The 14,877-nt window shown below is 43.0% G+C and overlaps 1 long non-coding RNA gene across 2 annotated transcripts in view; it reads right to left on the reverse strand.

Annotated features, from left to right (window-relative positions):
- Nucleotides 1-5,645: 5,645 nt before the first annotated feature.
- LOC123522644 overlaps nt 5,646-14,877 on the reverse strand; it is a 36,059-nt gene continuing 26,827 nt past the window's right edge. The window contains exons 2-3 of one of the 2 annotated variants that reach the window (XR_006680882.1): nt 7,779-8,029; nt 5,646-5,914 (exon numbers count right to left, since the gene is read on the reverse strand). This is a non-coding gene — a long non-coding RNA (uncharacterized LOC123522644). Of the gene's footprint in view, nt 5,915-7,778; nt 8,033-14,877 lie in introns of both variants that reach the window. The other variant, XR_006680881.1, reaches the window with a different exon arrangement.

The raw sequence follows: 14,877 nt of genomic DNA on the forward strand, positions 1-14,877 counted from the left end.
TGGTGCTCTAAACTGCGGACCTTTTCATTAGCAGCCCAATGTGTAACTCACTAGGCTATCAAGGCTCTTGTGTGTATATATAGACACATAGCCATATGTATATGCATACACAGGTGTGCATGCATGCAGGTTCACATATATTAAAAAAACACATAGAGAACGCAATTATCTATACTTCTTAGACAAACCAAGCTCATCAAAATCCTGGGATTCTAGTCTCATGGAACAGCTTGGTCAGTGGGATGACATAATTCACAACCCCTCAATCAAACAGCATGACGCATCCATGTGTGGCACACTCATTCAGGGAAAATGCCAAAGGGTAGCTGTTTTCTCATACTATTCTCATTGCATAGACGAGTAACTCAAAATGGAAGATGCTATAAGACCAAAGAAAGAAGTCGCCACGTAGGAATTTATTAGAAAGACTTACATACGAGGAAGGTCGTTGGCAACCACATGACTTATTCAATTCTTTGTGTCCTCAGTGGGAAGCAGGGTTGAAGCGTGGCTACATGCCAGGATTATAGACTAAAATGAATACCTGAAGGTACCTAGGAAATCTGTTCTTGGTGACTTTCTCCTTCTACCTAACAGGTCAACCTGCTACTGTGGGACTCACTGTACCAACCTAAAAGTTAGCTAGCTACCTTTAATATACTGTAAGGAGAATACTGATAAACTCTTAATCAGGACAGAGCCAAAAAAAAAACATCCAGATGAGGCACACCATTAATATAAGGTCATCATGGCCTCTAAGGATTTGCTGAGATTCAGAGACGGAAAAGGAAACTCACAAAATCATGATTAGTGGCACACAGATATAACAGAGGTGTGCTTATAGAAGTGGGAAACAGACCCTGATTGGGATATACATTGTATTAGACGAGCAGTTCTCAACCTGGGGGTCGCGATCCCATTTGGGGGTCAAACGAACCTCTCACAGGGGTCGCTTAAGATCATATTTTCAATGGTCTTAGGAACTGAGACACCGCCCCTCTATCTGTCTCCAGGCAGGTCTGCCCACATGCAGATATGCCCACATATGTGCTCACCACAACATGAGGAACTGTATTAAAGGGTAACAGCATTAGGAAAGTTGAGAACTACTGTATTAGACAAAAGAGCTCACAAGACTGGTCCAGTGCATTCAGTCAAACGAAGGAATTCAGGACTACTGGGCCCCAGTATGGCAGTTTCCAGCAAAGACGCACACAGGCAAACACTTACAGGACACTGCCCCTCCTTGTGTCTGTCCTGGAAATTGATTGGATACTCTGCAGGGCAGAATGGATAATGGTGGGGGAAACAGCCCCCAAAGCAATAGGGTCGTAAGGTCTGTAATTGAAGAGAATAAATAGACAAAAAGTTTTGGGTGCTCATCTCCTCAAGGAATCCAGGTAAGAAAGAGAGAGGTGAGAGGAAGAGAGGGAGGAAGAGAGGGGGAGAGCGAGAGCGAGAGCGAGAGCGAGAGCGAGAGAGAAAGAGAGAGAGAGAGAGAGAGAGAGAGAACTGCATCCTGGTTCACCAAGCCTGGAGGATGACATTCGTGCTTGGAGCAGCCAGTACACAGAGAGAGCGGTGGGGCTGGCCCCAGCACAAGACACAACACCCCCTCACTGACCCACTGGACTTCAGGGGACAGCACTGGAGAAAGAGTGGGAATTGTGCCCTTCCGACCCTCCCACACCGGAGCAAAACAGGAAGGGAGCGCAGCAGAACAACGGGAGCAAACCAATGAAGTAACCTCGGAATCTGCAGGCAGGGTGTGTTACCTCACCAGACCAGATTGGAAAACATTCAGAAGTGTCAGCAGACAGACCTGGACTATTTATAGGGTTGGGTTTTTTTGTGTGCCAGGGTTTTTTTCTTCTTTCTTTCTTTTTTCTTTTTATCATGCCTATCTATATAGGGTAGATAGGATAACATATCCCAAGGAGAAAGTAACAGGGCTGAGGGCTCTGGGGGTACATGCAGAAGAGGAGATGGGAGAAAGGGAGGGGGCAGCCAACAAAGGCAGGGAGAAGAGAATAATAAGAGATCTAAAATCGATGATGAGGAGGAAGCAGAATGCCTGATGAGGATTGATCAAGTGCAATGTAGATGAGAGAAAGTACTGAGAGTTGAATGAAGGTCGAACATGATAGTGGGACAGAAGGAAAGCAAAACGAAATATAGGAAAGAACTTGGAGGCAAAAGATAATTACAGAGGCATAAATTTAGGCATACATGTATGCACATAAATTAATATATAATGATAGGGATATAGGCCTATGTACATATATTAAATGTTAAGCATTAACATACCAGACTGGCATTGGGTACTCCCTCAATGCAAGAACACTTTGTTCTAATAACCTGGAAATCTATGATGTGTACCGTCCAACACGATTACTGAAGTCAAAATAGGGGCATAAGCAAATGTGTTGAAGAAAGCTGATGGTGCCCGGCTATTAAATGATATGGTGTCTACCAAGGCAAACCACTAAAAGTGTGCGGCAGAGCAACCAAGGGAGCAGAGCAGGGAGACCCTGAGGGAGTACAAAGGACAGACTCTGGGGCCAGAGCATGGTACCCCATCGGACCTGACTGAAGGACACCTAGCGATCAAAAATCAGACCTTGATCTATTTACAGGTTTTTCTTTCTTTTTAAAATTTTTTTCTTTTAATTAATTTATTCTTCTATGGGTAATTGGTTTCCTTTTTTGTTGCCATCGCTGTGTTCTCACTCACCGCCTATCTTGCTATGGCTTGGTTTTTGGTGCATATTATTATCTCTACAGATCTATCTAGATAAGATAGACTGGCTGAATAGTCTGGAGAAGAAAACAACAGGACCAATGATTCCAGGCAGACACAGGAGAAGGGGAGGTGGGGGTAAGGAGGTGGTGCTGACCAACCCACAGAGAGGGGAGCAACGAGCGATCCAAAATCAGTGGCAAGGAGGGTATGAGAGGCCTGGTAGGGATTCAGCAAGGGCAATGTAACCGAGAGAAATTACTGAAACCCAAATGAATGCTGAGCATGATAGTGGGACAAGAGGAACGTAAAAGAAAATAGAGGAAAGAACTAGGGGACAAAGGGTATTTATAGAGGTCTAAAGACTGGAATGTACATATGCAAATATATTTATATGAGTGTGGGGAAACAGATCTACGTGCATATATTTATAGGTTTAGTATTAAGGCAGAAGATGGACATTGGGACTCCACTCAATGCGCTTACTCAATGCAAGAACACATTGTTCTATTAAATTGGCATTCCAGATGCACACCTTCCCGACACGATTGCTGAAGAAAAATGTGAGCATAAGCAAATGTGGTGAAGAAAGCTGATGGTGCCTGGCTATCAAAAGATATAGTGCCTGGGGTCTTAAAGGCTTGAAGACAAACAAGTGGCCATCTAGCTAAGAAGCAACAAAGCCCACATGGAAGAAGCACACCAGCCTGTCTGACCACAAGGTGTAGAAGGGACCAGTTATCAGACATCAAAGAAATAAAAATCATATCAGTGGGTGCCCACTTTACTGACACAATCACTGAAGACAAACGTGTGCACAAGCAAATGTGGTGTAGAGAGCTAATGGTGCCCGGCTATCAAAAGATATTGCATCTGGGATCTTAAAGGCTTGAAGACAAACAAGCAGTCATCTAGCTGAGAAGCATCAAAGCCCACATGGAAGACGCACACCAGCCTGTCTGACCACGAGGTGTAGAAGGGACCAGTTATCAGACATCAAATAACTAAAAATCATATCAGTGGGTGCCCACCTTCCTGATACGATCACTGAAGACAAATGTGTGCATGAGCAAATGTGGTGAAGAAAGTTGATGGTGCCCGGCTATCAAGAGATATAGCATCTGGGGTCTTAAAGGCTTGAAAATAAATAAGCAGCCATCTAGCTGAGAAGCAGCAAAGACCACATAGAAGAAGCACACCAGCCTGTGTGATTATGAGGTGTTGAGAGGATCAGGTACCAGGCATAAAAGACCCAGAACAAAAAATCATGTCACTGTGAATATGGGGTAGTGTAGAGTAGAGACCCAAAGCCCATCTGTAGATGATTGTACATCGGCTTACAAAAGGCTCACAAGGAAGAGATGAGCCAGTCAGGGTGCAGTATAGCACCAATGAAACACAACATTCCTCTAGTTCTTTAATTCTTCTTCCCCCACACTATCATGGCCCCAATTCTACCTTACAAATCCAGCTAGACCAGAGCATGTACACTGGTACAGATAAGAGCTCTTGACCCTTGGAATCCAGGACAAATAAAACCCTCAGGAACAGCAATGAGAGTATCATATACTATGAGGGGAAGGGGGAGATGGGGAGAGAAGGGGGACAAATGAGGAACCAACTACGATTAAGTATAATTCTCCCCCTCCCCAGGGGGACAAACAACAATAACGTGGATGAAGGGAGAAAGTGGGTGGTGTAAGATATGAAAATAATAATAATTTATAATTTATCAGGGGTCCAGGAGGGTGGGAGGGTGGCAAAGGGAGGGAAAAAAAGAGGAGCTAATACCAAGGGTTCAAACAGAAAAAATAATTTTCAAAATGATGATGCCAACATATGTACAAATGTGCATGATATAATTGATGTATGAATTGTTATAAGAGCCGCAAATAAAATAAAGTGATTGTTTTAAAGGCCTAATTTGTGGCAGATGGTGGATTGGTTTTGCCTCCATGACAATGCACCTGTTCACAGTCATCTCAGTGCACCAGTTTATGGCAAAAAAACCAGCATGTTCCTCTTGCCCCACATACCTGACTCAACTGACCTCGCTCTATGAGATTTTTTCATTTTCCTTTTTACTCAAATGAAGAGGGGCATGAAATGACAGTGATTTGATGAAGTAGAAAAGGTGAAGAAAAAAATGAGGAAGGTACTGTCAGCCATCCAAACAGATGAGCTTGAAAAATGTTTCCAAGAATGGAATCGCAGATTTGACAAATGTGTTAACTGTAATGGAAAGTACTTTGAAGGTGATAGGGTTGTTTTGTTAAAAAAAAAACCAATACATAGCTTTGAAAAAAATCCATTTTTTGGTACCCCCTCATACGGAAAAAATTAGCCTAGTGGACTACAGAAACATGAACACATCAGTCTCCACAACCCTGAGATGATAGATGATGCTCCACTACTACTACCAATTACTCTGAAAGGCTTCTTTCAGATCTTCAAGGAGGACAACAAATGTAAAAGAAAACCCAAAGTCAGAGAGGATACCAGGCTTACTGATGGGATAGAGACTAAGTAGAACCCTGTAGACTATGGCTACTAGTCACCCTCCAGATTTGGACCTGAATTCACCCACACGGCTAAATTTCCATCCAAACAACAAACACACCTATAAGGGAAATTATAACACTAGTGAGGTGCGCACACATAATAGCAACCAAACATTTAAGAGGAAAAGGGCAACACTTACCAAGGACAGAGTTCAGAAGGGATAGGAAAGAAGGAATGGATCCAGGAAACACAGGGAAGAAATGGGATTAGTGATGTTACATTGTAGGGGTCGCAATCATGAGTTGGAACAAAAGGTGTATGAATTGCCGAACGTAAAATGTATTATCTGCTTTGTAACCCTTTAGTCAAGTCATAATAAAAGTAAAAAGAGAAACAAAGAAAGTTCAGGTTTGCATATTTATTTCTGCTGTATCGTATATGACATAGCAAGCAATGATTCTTAGGGAGAAGATAGCCTGAGACAGGTGGTGGTGGTGGTACTGGTAGTGATGACTTAAGACTCAGTCCAGGTAAAGGAACTGGAAGAGCAAAAGCAATTCATCTGCATTGCGATACTGTTCACTGACTTGATGGCGTGGCTGTTCTTCCTTTTGCCAGGGGAATTGTTGGTGGAAATCCTTGGATCTATCAGCACCATGAGGGTCTGTAGTACTGTAATATAAACAAACCGAAGATGCAATATTTGCAATAAAATATAACAGTCAAGAATATGTAACTCTCTACCTTGGGCTTATTTAAAGAGCACACACACACACACAACCCTAACCATAAAATTGATTGTGGAGGTATTAAAAATATTTAAACCATTGAATTGTATGTTATGTGAGATACGTGTCAACACAACTGTTGAGAGATTTTTAAAACACCCCTGGCATTGGTATGAAGCCAACTGTGATTCCTAGTGGCCCTAGTTCGGATTTTTGAGACTGTTAATCTTAACAGGAGCAGACTGCCTCACTGTCCCTCCATTAAGGTTATGTACTACTTATTCAGGTAGAAAGAGTCAAAAACTTATATCATTATTTGATACACATTTAAAACTCTGTTTAATGACCATTTCTACTGACACTCTAATGCAGCAATTCTCAAGGTGTGAGTCACGACCCCTTTGGGTGTCAAACGACCATTTCATAGGGGTTGCCCATTTCATAACAGTAGCAAAATGAGTGTGATGAAGTAGCAACCAAAATAGTGTTATGGTTGGGTGGGTCACCACCACACGAGGAACTATATGAAAGAGTTGTGGCATAGGAAGGTTGAGAAGCTCTGCTCTCATGTTAGCAAAATTAGCATCCTCATTTAAGGCTCTGATAAAAAATCTCTAACAAGAAATACTGTATATAGCTCGGGCCTATTGGCTGAGTTGGTTAACATCTGAGATAATCAGTACAAGGTCATGCTTTTCACCCCCTCAGCGACAAACAAGATTTACCCCTAAAGTCTTTTCTCTTGGCACCTATGGCTTCTACTAGCATGTCACTAAGTAACATGCCTTTACAGATATGTACATTACACTTTCTACAGCAATTATGTTTTATCCTCATTTTAACACTGGACAACAAGTAGTTTCATTTCATTCGCTGAAGATGAGAACACTGGAATTCCAGGAGTTTAAGTGAAGGATAAAAGGTCCCACAAAGGAAAGACAGGTATGTGACTACAGAGATGCTGCAGACAAGCCTAGTCACTGCCTGCTAGGAGCAGGCATAATCTATGAAAAAGGGGTGCGTGCGTGTGTGTGAACTTCAGAAGGAATCAGCATCGCCAATACTCTGAATTGGACTCCAGTTTCCAAAAAGATGACAGTGAATTCTCCCTCTTAAAAGTCATCGACTTTGTGCTATTTCATTACGGCAGCCCTTGGGACACACTATGGTGGACCCAGTCTTTCAAATCACTGTGAAAATGTCCTCTCAAAAATGGATTTGCTTCTGTTTTACAGTCTGTCACAAAACATTCAGAGTATATTAAGAAACTAATGCCTGGGTCTTTTCTGCAAATAAAGATGATGTTTTCCTTCTAACAATAATTAAGGGATGGGAATAAATTGGTTACCAGAGTATTGGAGAGATGACTACAGTATATCAAAATGATAGACCTGGCTTGAACAATTAAAACCCTATCACTTGATCTCCCCTTTCATAGGCTTTGGGCTATATCTGGTTTTCAATATTTTCTGTGGTTTGGGGGTTTGTTTTCATATTAGGGTTTATCTCTGTTGTATCTTCTCATTGTGGGTAGCCCTCTTGAATCTTTGTTATGTGTGTCTGTTTTCCAGTATATGAAAAACAGGATTGATGAATCTATAGAGAAAACAACCAGAATAAGGGTTCCTGGGGGGCTGGGGAGTGCAGTGGGGGAGATGTGTGTGTGTGTGTGTGTGTGTGTGTGTGTGTGTATGTGTGTGCTTAACAGGGAAAAAAGCATTCTATTTAATATTTTATGATTTTCCCAGAGTCATACTGTGTACATTTTGTGATCCAATTCTCGTTGCCTGTCTGTAGCTGTTTCTTACTTTGAGTCGTCCCTCATCAGTAAGTGAAGGTCCTGAAAGCCTTGCTTCATCCAAAGGTTGACTGCGCTTTGAGGAGGCAGCTCTTCTGCAGCCGAACGTTGAGTGTCTCTCAACCTGAGGGGCTCATCTTCACCAGATCAGACAGTGTTCTGCTGCTAGGGGCTCAGTGGTAACCTTTCAGGAGTGGCCGTCTCTCCCTTATCCTGCTCACAGTCTGGAAGCGCTGCTGAAACCCATCGACCATGGCAACCCTGCTGGTGTTTGAAATACCAGTGTCATAGCATCCAGCATTGGAGCAACAGGCAAGGTATAACAATGTAACCATCAAAGATTAGAATATTTTTGTGAGGGGTTGGCAAAACAAATTATCTCTATCCTTTTGGAAGACTACAGCCCATATCCTATCAATTTCTATTACCTCCCAATGTTGGAATGCCTGATGACCTTTGGACGCACACATCAATAAATGAGCAAACAAACCAACCAAACTCACTGCCATCGAGTTGATTCCAACTCAGAGGAAGCCTGTATGACAACACAGAACTACCCCTGTGGGTTTCTAAAACGGAGTTTTTACAGAAGTAGAAAGCCTCATATTTCTCCCAAGGTGCAGGTGGTTGTTCTGAACTGGTGACCTTGCAGTTAGCAGCCCACTACACTACTAGGGCTCCCCCTACAAAGAGAGTAGCCCATGGTGGCAGCAGCAGGAGCCATTCATTTCCATGGAGTCATTACCAGTGGCCCAAGTTGAGTACTGCATTTACCTAAAGAAAGAATATCTTGAAAGATTCATTTTATTTCAGATGATCTGATTCTCTCAAATCTGGTTCTTGGCAGCATTCCTGAATTATAGGTGTATGTTTTCCAAAAAAGGGAACAAAGTAGAAATTGATATCCAACTGGCTTTGTGGAGAGGTATAAGAACTCTGTATGGTGATGTAATCTATCTCCTGCGGTCCTGACCAAGCTGGAGCACCATAGTTATAGCTTTAAGTATGTCTCCTCTTAAGTCGCCAACTAGGGAATCCGTCATCTCTTCTGGAAGGAAGGAAAGCTAATGAAGCGGGCAGGACTTGAGAGACTCAAATGTTGTCAGGGCCATTTCTGACCTTCTCCTGTTCTCAAGACTGACTGCTCTAAGACATAGGTCAGACATCCCACTCTCATTCAATGGCCATCCCCTTCATTCCACTAATTCAATGGTCATTCACAAGAACTCACAGACGGTGCTCACAATTATAGAGCGTCTTAGGGAAGTTAGCAGCTTATAATTCAATGGAGAAAAGCTCAAGATACTCAGTGAGGAGAGTTTCTTCTCTGCCGTGCCCGCAGGCAGGCCTCTATCTCTGGCCCTCAGCCTCTTGGTCTGGCCTCTGCCCAGATGAGTATTTCGGAGCTCTCTCAGAGCTGCCAATAAATGTCCAAAGGGCATACTATGCAAATAAAGCTCAACCTGAAAGCACTTGGCTCCAGCTCCATGGGTCAGCAAACCTAAGTGCCCAGAGGCAGCCAGCCTCCTACTCTAACGCACTCAGTTTTACTTGCTCTGTGGACTAGGAAGTCCACTGCTCTGTCTCATGCTCTGCCTCCGGGTTCCACTGCTGCTGCTACTCTCCAGGTGTTAACGTTCTCTCCTGGATCAAGGAAGTTCGCTTTACAGGAATCTCAGGAGCTAAAAGAGGCACCCCACCCTTGGCCCTTCTCATTTGCTGGTAGTAAAACCAGAAGTAAAAAACTGCTTTTGAGATTTCTTATTGTATAGCCAGCAGGATGGCAATCACAGTTAACCCTGTTAACAGCCGGACACAGCTGAATCCTGTAACCCAACCAATAACTTCTCTTACCTTCTTCTGCAGACCCACCAGGAAAACAAAGGTGATTTTTGTAGGAGTAACAAAGACTATAGCTAGAAGAGCCCTCTTAAACAACTTACTATAGTGCAGAGGCCCCCCAAATGTACACAATGGTGAGATGCCATGCTTTAGGAAAGCTGGACATTGATTGATTGACACTTTTTCCATAGCCAAAGAGGCTGAGTGTTCAGGCTGAGGAAGACAGAGTGCACTGGCATTTGTTGTGCAAATACTGCCATCAAGCAGAAATTGTTTCCAATGCCCAAGAATCCAGTCATTGCTTCCTGGAGAGGCTTTGGAAGTCAGGGTCAACTAAATACAGGGTTTGAAATCCAGAGTTGTGAGGGAGTTGTGGGGCAAGTGTCGGTCTAATCTCAGGCCTACCCAAAAAGCAAGGGACGTGAGCCAAGATGAGGCAGGCAGCTGTGGTACACAGCAGGTTGGGTCCAGGAAGCCAGGATTCAGCCCCCGGTGGCTACCATGTCTGGGCGGGACTAGTGCAAGCCTCAGGAAAAGCACCTCCTGGACTTTGGAGGGTCCAGGGCTGTAGGTGCCTCCCTTGGCTCCGAGGGACCCAGTGCAAGACCACAGTTGAACTGTGGTAGCTGTGGAGGTGGGGCAAGTGATCTGCCTCAATTTACCTCAGCGATGAGCCCAAAACTGTCCAGCCAGTCTCTGGAAGGCCCAGGGGAACCCACAGCAGAGTCTAGAAATCAAGGATGAGTCCATGTGTTGTGTAAATCACAGGCCTTCTCCACAGGATGTTCCCAAAAAAGTGGAATCTGATTCATGATGACCCAACTTCAACTGCCCCAGAGGATTTGGGGGGGTTACTTTTTTTTTAAAACAAATTCTTCATTGGAAAAACTGGTTTCAATCAAAAGCTTACAGCATGAAATTGTTCTTGGTCGAATCATGAAACTCATCAATTGACTTGCTAATTATTAATTAGTTTCCCATGATAATTTGTAGGGTTAATACAAATGCTCAGGGAGAACAGACAGCAGGGTTTAGGCCAAAAGGTTTCCCCTATTTGGAGTGTTAGTCCTGTTTTTGTAATTGCCGTTGGCATATGGACTATTATCATCAGGAAGAGACCTCGGAATTTAAACCAAAGGTTGTATAAGTGTTCAGAGTAGCCAATATTAGGAAAAAGTGTCTTATCTGTAATAAAGGATTATTCAAAAGGAATGAAGCCATTGATAGATGTTAGAATATGGATGAACCTCAGAAACATGCTAGGGTAGAAGAAGCCAGAGACAAAGGCTACCTATAGTCCCCACTTATGACATTCACATTACATGAACCACCTTTTTGGGGTGTGGGGTACGTATTGTCATTAGTAATATGTATGGCATGCAATGTAATAGGGTGTAATTTGTTTTGTCAATCATTCATAGATGCTCACTTGCATATATCCAACTTTATGATTTAATGTTAAAAAAAAACTACCATTAAAAAGTTCATTTTATATAAGGGCTTCAGTTTCTTGAAAACATGGACTCAGACACTGATATCTTTTAGATTCAAGAAGCAGTGAAATGTTACCATGAAATAGATGCAGAAAAAAAGAAAGTACCCTGCATACAACTCTTACTAAATTTCTGACCAGAAAGGCCGCCCCCATCCCCAAGAACGATCCAGAGCCTTCCACAACTGGAGTTATTACCACAACCCAGAAAAGACCTGTCTCTTCCAACTCGTCTTCATAGAAGTCGTTTTTTTTAATAAGCATTTTATTGGGAACTATACACATATCCTGTCATTTCTTAGTTCAATCATAGCAAGCAGTATTATACAAAAGCTACCACAATCATTCTCAAAACCTTCTTTTCCTTCTTGAACTCCTTGATATCAGCTCCCTTTTACCTCCCACCCCCAACTCTACCCCCTAGAAACCTTTATAGCACTGTCTCTGTAGGTTTATTAAGGCTGGGTTTCATAAACTGAAAAAAAAAGAACATACCATATATATTCGTGTAGAAGTTGTTTTTCAGCACATTTTTAATGCAGATTTTGTGGCAAAACTAGTTGCCTCAGTTGATATTCGGGTTGGCTGTACTCGAGTATAAACAGTATAACAAAAACTCAGGAGGATTACTCGCAATGACAAGATCCATCTGCAATAAACCTCAATATGAAGTAAATAACTACCATTTGTGTATGTTCCCATATGTGTATATGTATCTATGCGTATGCATATAACATTATAGTAATGTTTCCAACCCAAATAGTTGAATTTGTATATACCAAAAATAATATGCTAAGAAAAAGAAAAAAATGAAGTCTTTGACTTATGCCAGAAGTGATGTACAATGAAATTATTAGAACTGAAACCTGTCATAAGGTGTCGACTACCTATAGAGACAAGATTCGTGGTGTGGGTGGAGGCAAAGGAGAGGTGACAACTCAGAATTCCTAAGAGCAGGCTGATCAATATGAATTTGTCTCAAAGAAATTTCAACCATTTCAGAGACCTCTCAAACAGTTTCCTGGGTGTAATTTTTATGGAACCAGATGGCTAGGCCTTTTCTTCTGTGGCATTCCTAAGTGGATTTCAACTGTCAACCTTACGGTTAGTAGCTAAACAAAAAGAGTTTACATCATGGAAATGGAGCCCTGGTGGCATAATGGCTATGAGTTGGGCGACTAACCACAAGGTCAGCAGTTTGCAACCACCAGCTGCTCATAGAAGAAAGAAGAGACTTTCTAGTCCGGTAGTCCTATAGGAGCCCTGGGTGGCGTACTAGTTACGCCTTGGGCTGCGATATGTGAGGCCAGCTGTTTGAGGGAGAAAGATGAGGTTTTCTGCTCCTACAGAGAGTAACAGTCTAGGAAACCAACAGGGGCAGTTCTACCCTGTCCTACAGGGTGGCTGTGAGTCAGCCTTGACTCGATGGCAGTGACTGAAGTGAGTTATATACATGAACGATAGTAGGAGTGAGTCTATGCATGTGTGTTCTTCTATCTATTGGGATATCTATAAGATTCCTATGTCAGAATTCCATTTTAACAGTTACCCATATTTTTATTCACATACCATATATACTCGAGTATAAGCCAACCCAAATATCAAATGAGGCACCTAATTTTGCCACAAAAACGGCATTAAAAATGTGCTGAAAGGGGCCAGACTAAACTAAGGGATACATATAGTAGCCCACTAAAAGGGTGGGGGAGACATGGGTAGCCGGAGGAATAGGGCACTAACCCACACAGGGGGAGGGTGTTGACTATGTCTCCACAGGGAAAGAGGGACCAGATTTCAATCCAGAGCCCTAAGACAAGAATGCAACACACTGACATGAAGCAGGGAATCAATAGAGAGGCCTGAGGGGCCGGCCCCATTGCCAACTAAGTGCTCAGCACCACCCTCCCTCCAAGAAGAATTCACTTCAGAGGACAGCACTGAAGCTACAGCTCAAGAAGAGGGACTTGTCTGATCAGAGCACACAGGACCAAAAAGGAGGGAAGGGGGGAAAAAAAGAGTGAAGCACATCCTGGCTCACCAAGCCCTGAGGACAATGTTTCTGCTCAGAGCAGCAATGCACAGAGACAACCACAGGGCCGGCCCCAGCACAGGATACAGTGTTCCTCATTGACCCATAGCACCATTAGGGACAACACTAGAGACACATGGCAGGAATTGTGCCTGCCCTGAGACCACTAAACCGAAGCCAGCCACTGGGGGTGTGCAGCAGAGCAGCAGGGGGAGCAGAGCAATGAAGTCCCCAGGGATAGATGTGGGTCCAGTGCATAGCACCCCATCAGACTTGACTGGAAAGCATTCATAAAGGACAACAAATAAACCCTGAACTATTTATAGGGGTTTTTATGTTGCTTTTGTAGCTATTGCTTTATTTTCTATTGTTTTGTTGTCTTCGGTCTTGTGATAGTGCATATCGTTGTCTACCTGGAAGGGATAGGTGGGATAAACAAGCCAGAAGAGAAAACAACAGTATGACAGTTCCAGGGGGGCATGGGAGAGAGGGAGGGGGGGGAAAGGAAGTGGATGTTAACAAGCCCAGGGACAAGGGAACAACAAGCAATCCAAAACCAGTGGCGGGGAGGGTGTAGGAGGTCTGGTAGGGCTGGATCAAGGACAATGTAACTGAAAGGATTTCCTGAAACCCAAATGGAGGTTGAACATGATAGTGGGAAAAGAGGAAAATACAAAGAAATAGTAGAAAGAACTAGGAGGCAAAGGGCAGTTATAGAGATCTAAATACAAGTATATACAGAAGTAAATATATTTATATACAATGAGGGGGAAATAGATCTATGAACATATATTTATAGCCTTAGTATTAAGGAAAAAATGGACAGTGGGCCCCTACTCAAGCACTCCCTAAACACAAAACACTTGGTTCTAACAATTCGGCAGTCTGAGATGCTCACCTTCCTGACATGATCACTGAAGACACAGGTGCAAAAGCAAATGTGGTAAAGAAAGCTGATAGTGCCCGGCTATCAAAAGATATAGCATCTGGGGTCTTAAAGGCATGAAGATAAACAAGTGGACATCTAGCTGAGAAACAACAAAGACCACATGGAAGAAGCACACTAGCCTATCCTGATACGATCACTGAAGACAAAGCGAGTGCATAAGCAAATGTGGTGAAGGATGTCTAGCAGGAAGTGAGCCTTGCCAGCTAAAGCAGGAAACCGGCTAAGGCAGCTGCACCCTGGTCCAACCATCAGAAAGCAAGAGATCTGAGAACTAGAAAGGTGAGGCTCACTGAGCCATTTATCCATCTGTCTTTCAATTAACCCCACATGTGTTTATCGGCCAGGTTGGCACAATAAACTAACTAACTCAATCCACCCCTTGCCAACCTTGCACCTGGACATAACTCTTTAACTTCACGATTGAAATTAAATAACACCTACACCTTAATCCTATCATCCTGTGAATATGTTCCCCCACCTATGAAAGTTTGTAAGCCAACCACTTCATGCCTTTATCCTCCCAATTTTGAGTATCCAATTTATATACTGCCCACTTACATCAACCCAGTTCTCTGAGAAGACAATCATATTTTTCAACATAAAGAGTCTTCATTCCACAGGAGGAAGCTGAAAAGAAATAGAGGAAAGAAGTAGGAGGCAAAGGGCATACATACAAGCCTAAATACAGACTTGTACATATGTGAACATATCTAAGATTAAGGGGGGAACGGACCTAAGTGCAATAATTATTGGTTTGGTAGTGGGGTGGCAGGTGGACATTGGGCCTCCTCATGTGC

The sequence above is a fragment of the Echinops telfairi genome, unplaced genomic scaffold, assembly GCF_000313985.2.
Source record: "Echinops telfairi isolate 266 unplaced genomic scaffold, ASM31398v2 ScPeMD7_7427;HRSCAF=8465, whole genome shotgun sequence".
NCBI lineage: Eukaryota > Metazoa > Chordata > Mammalia > Afrosoricida > Tenrecidae > Echinops > Echinops telfairi.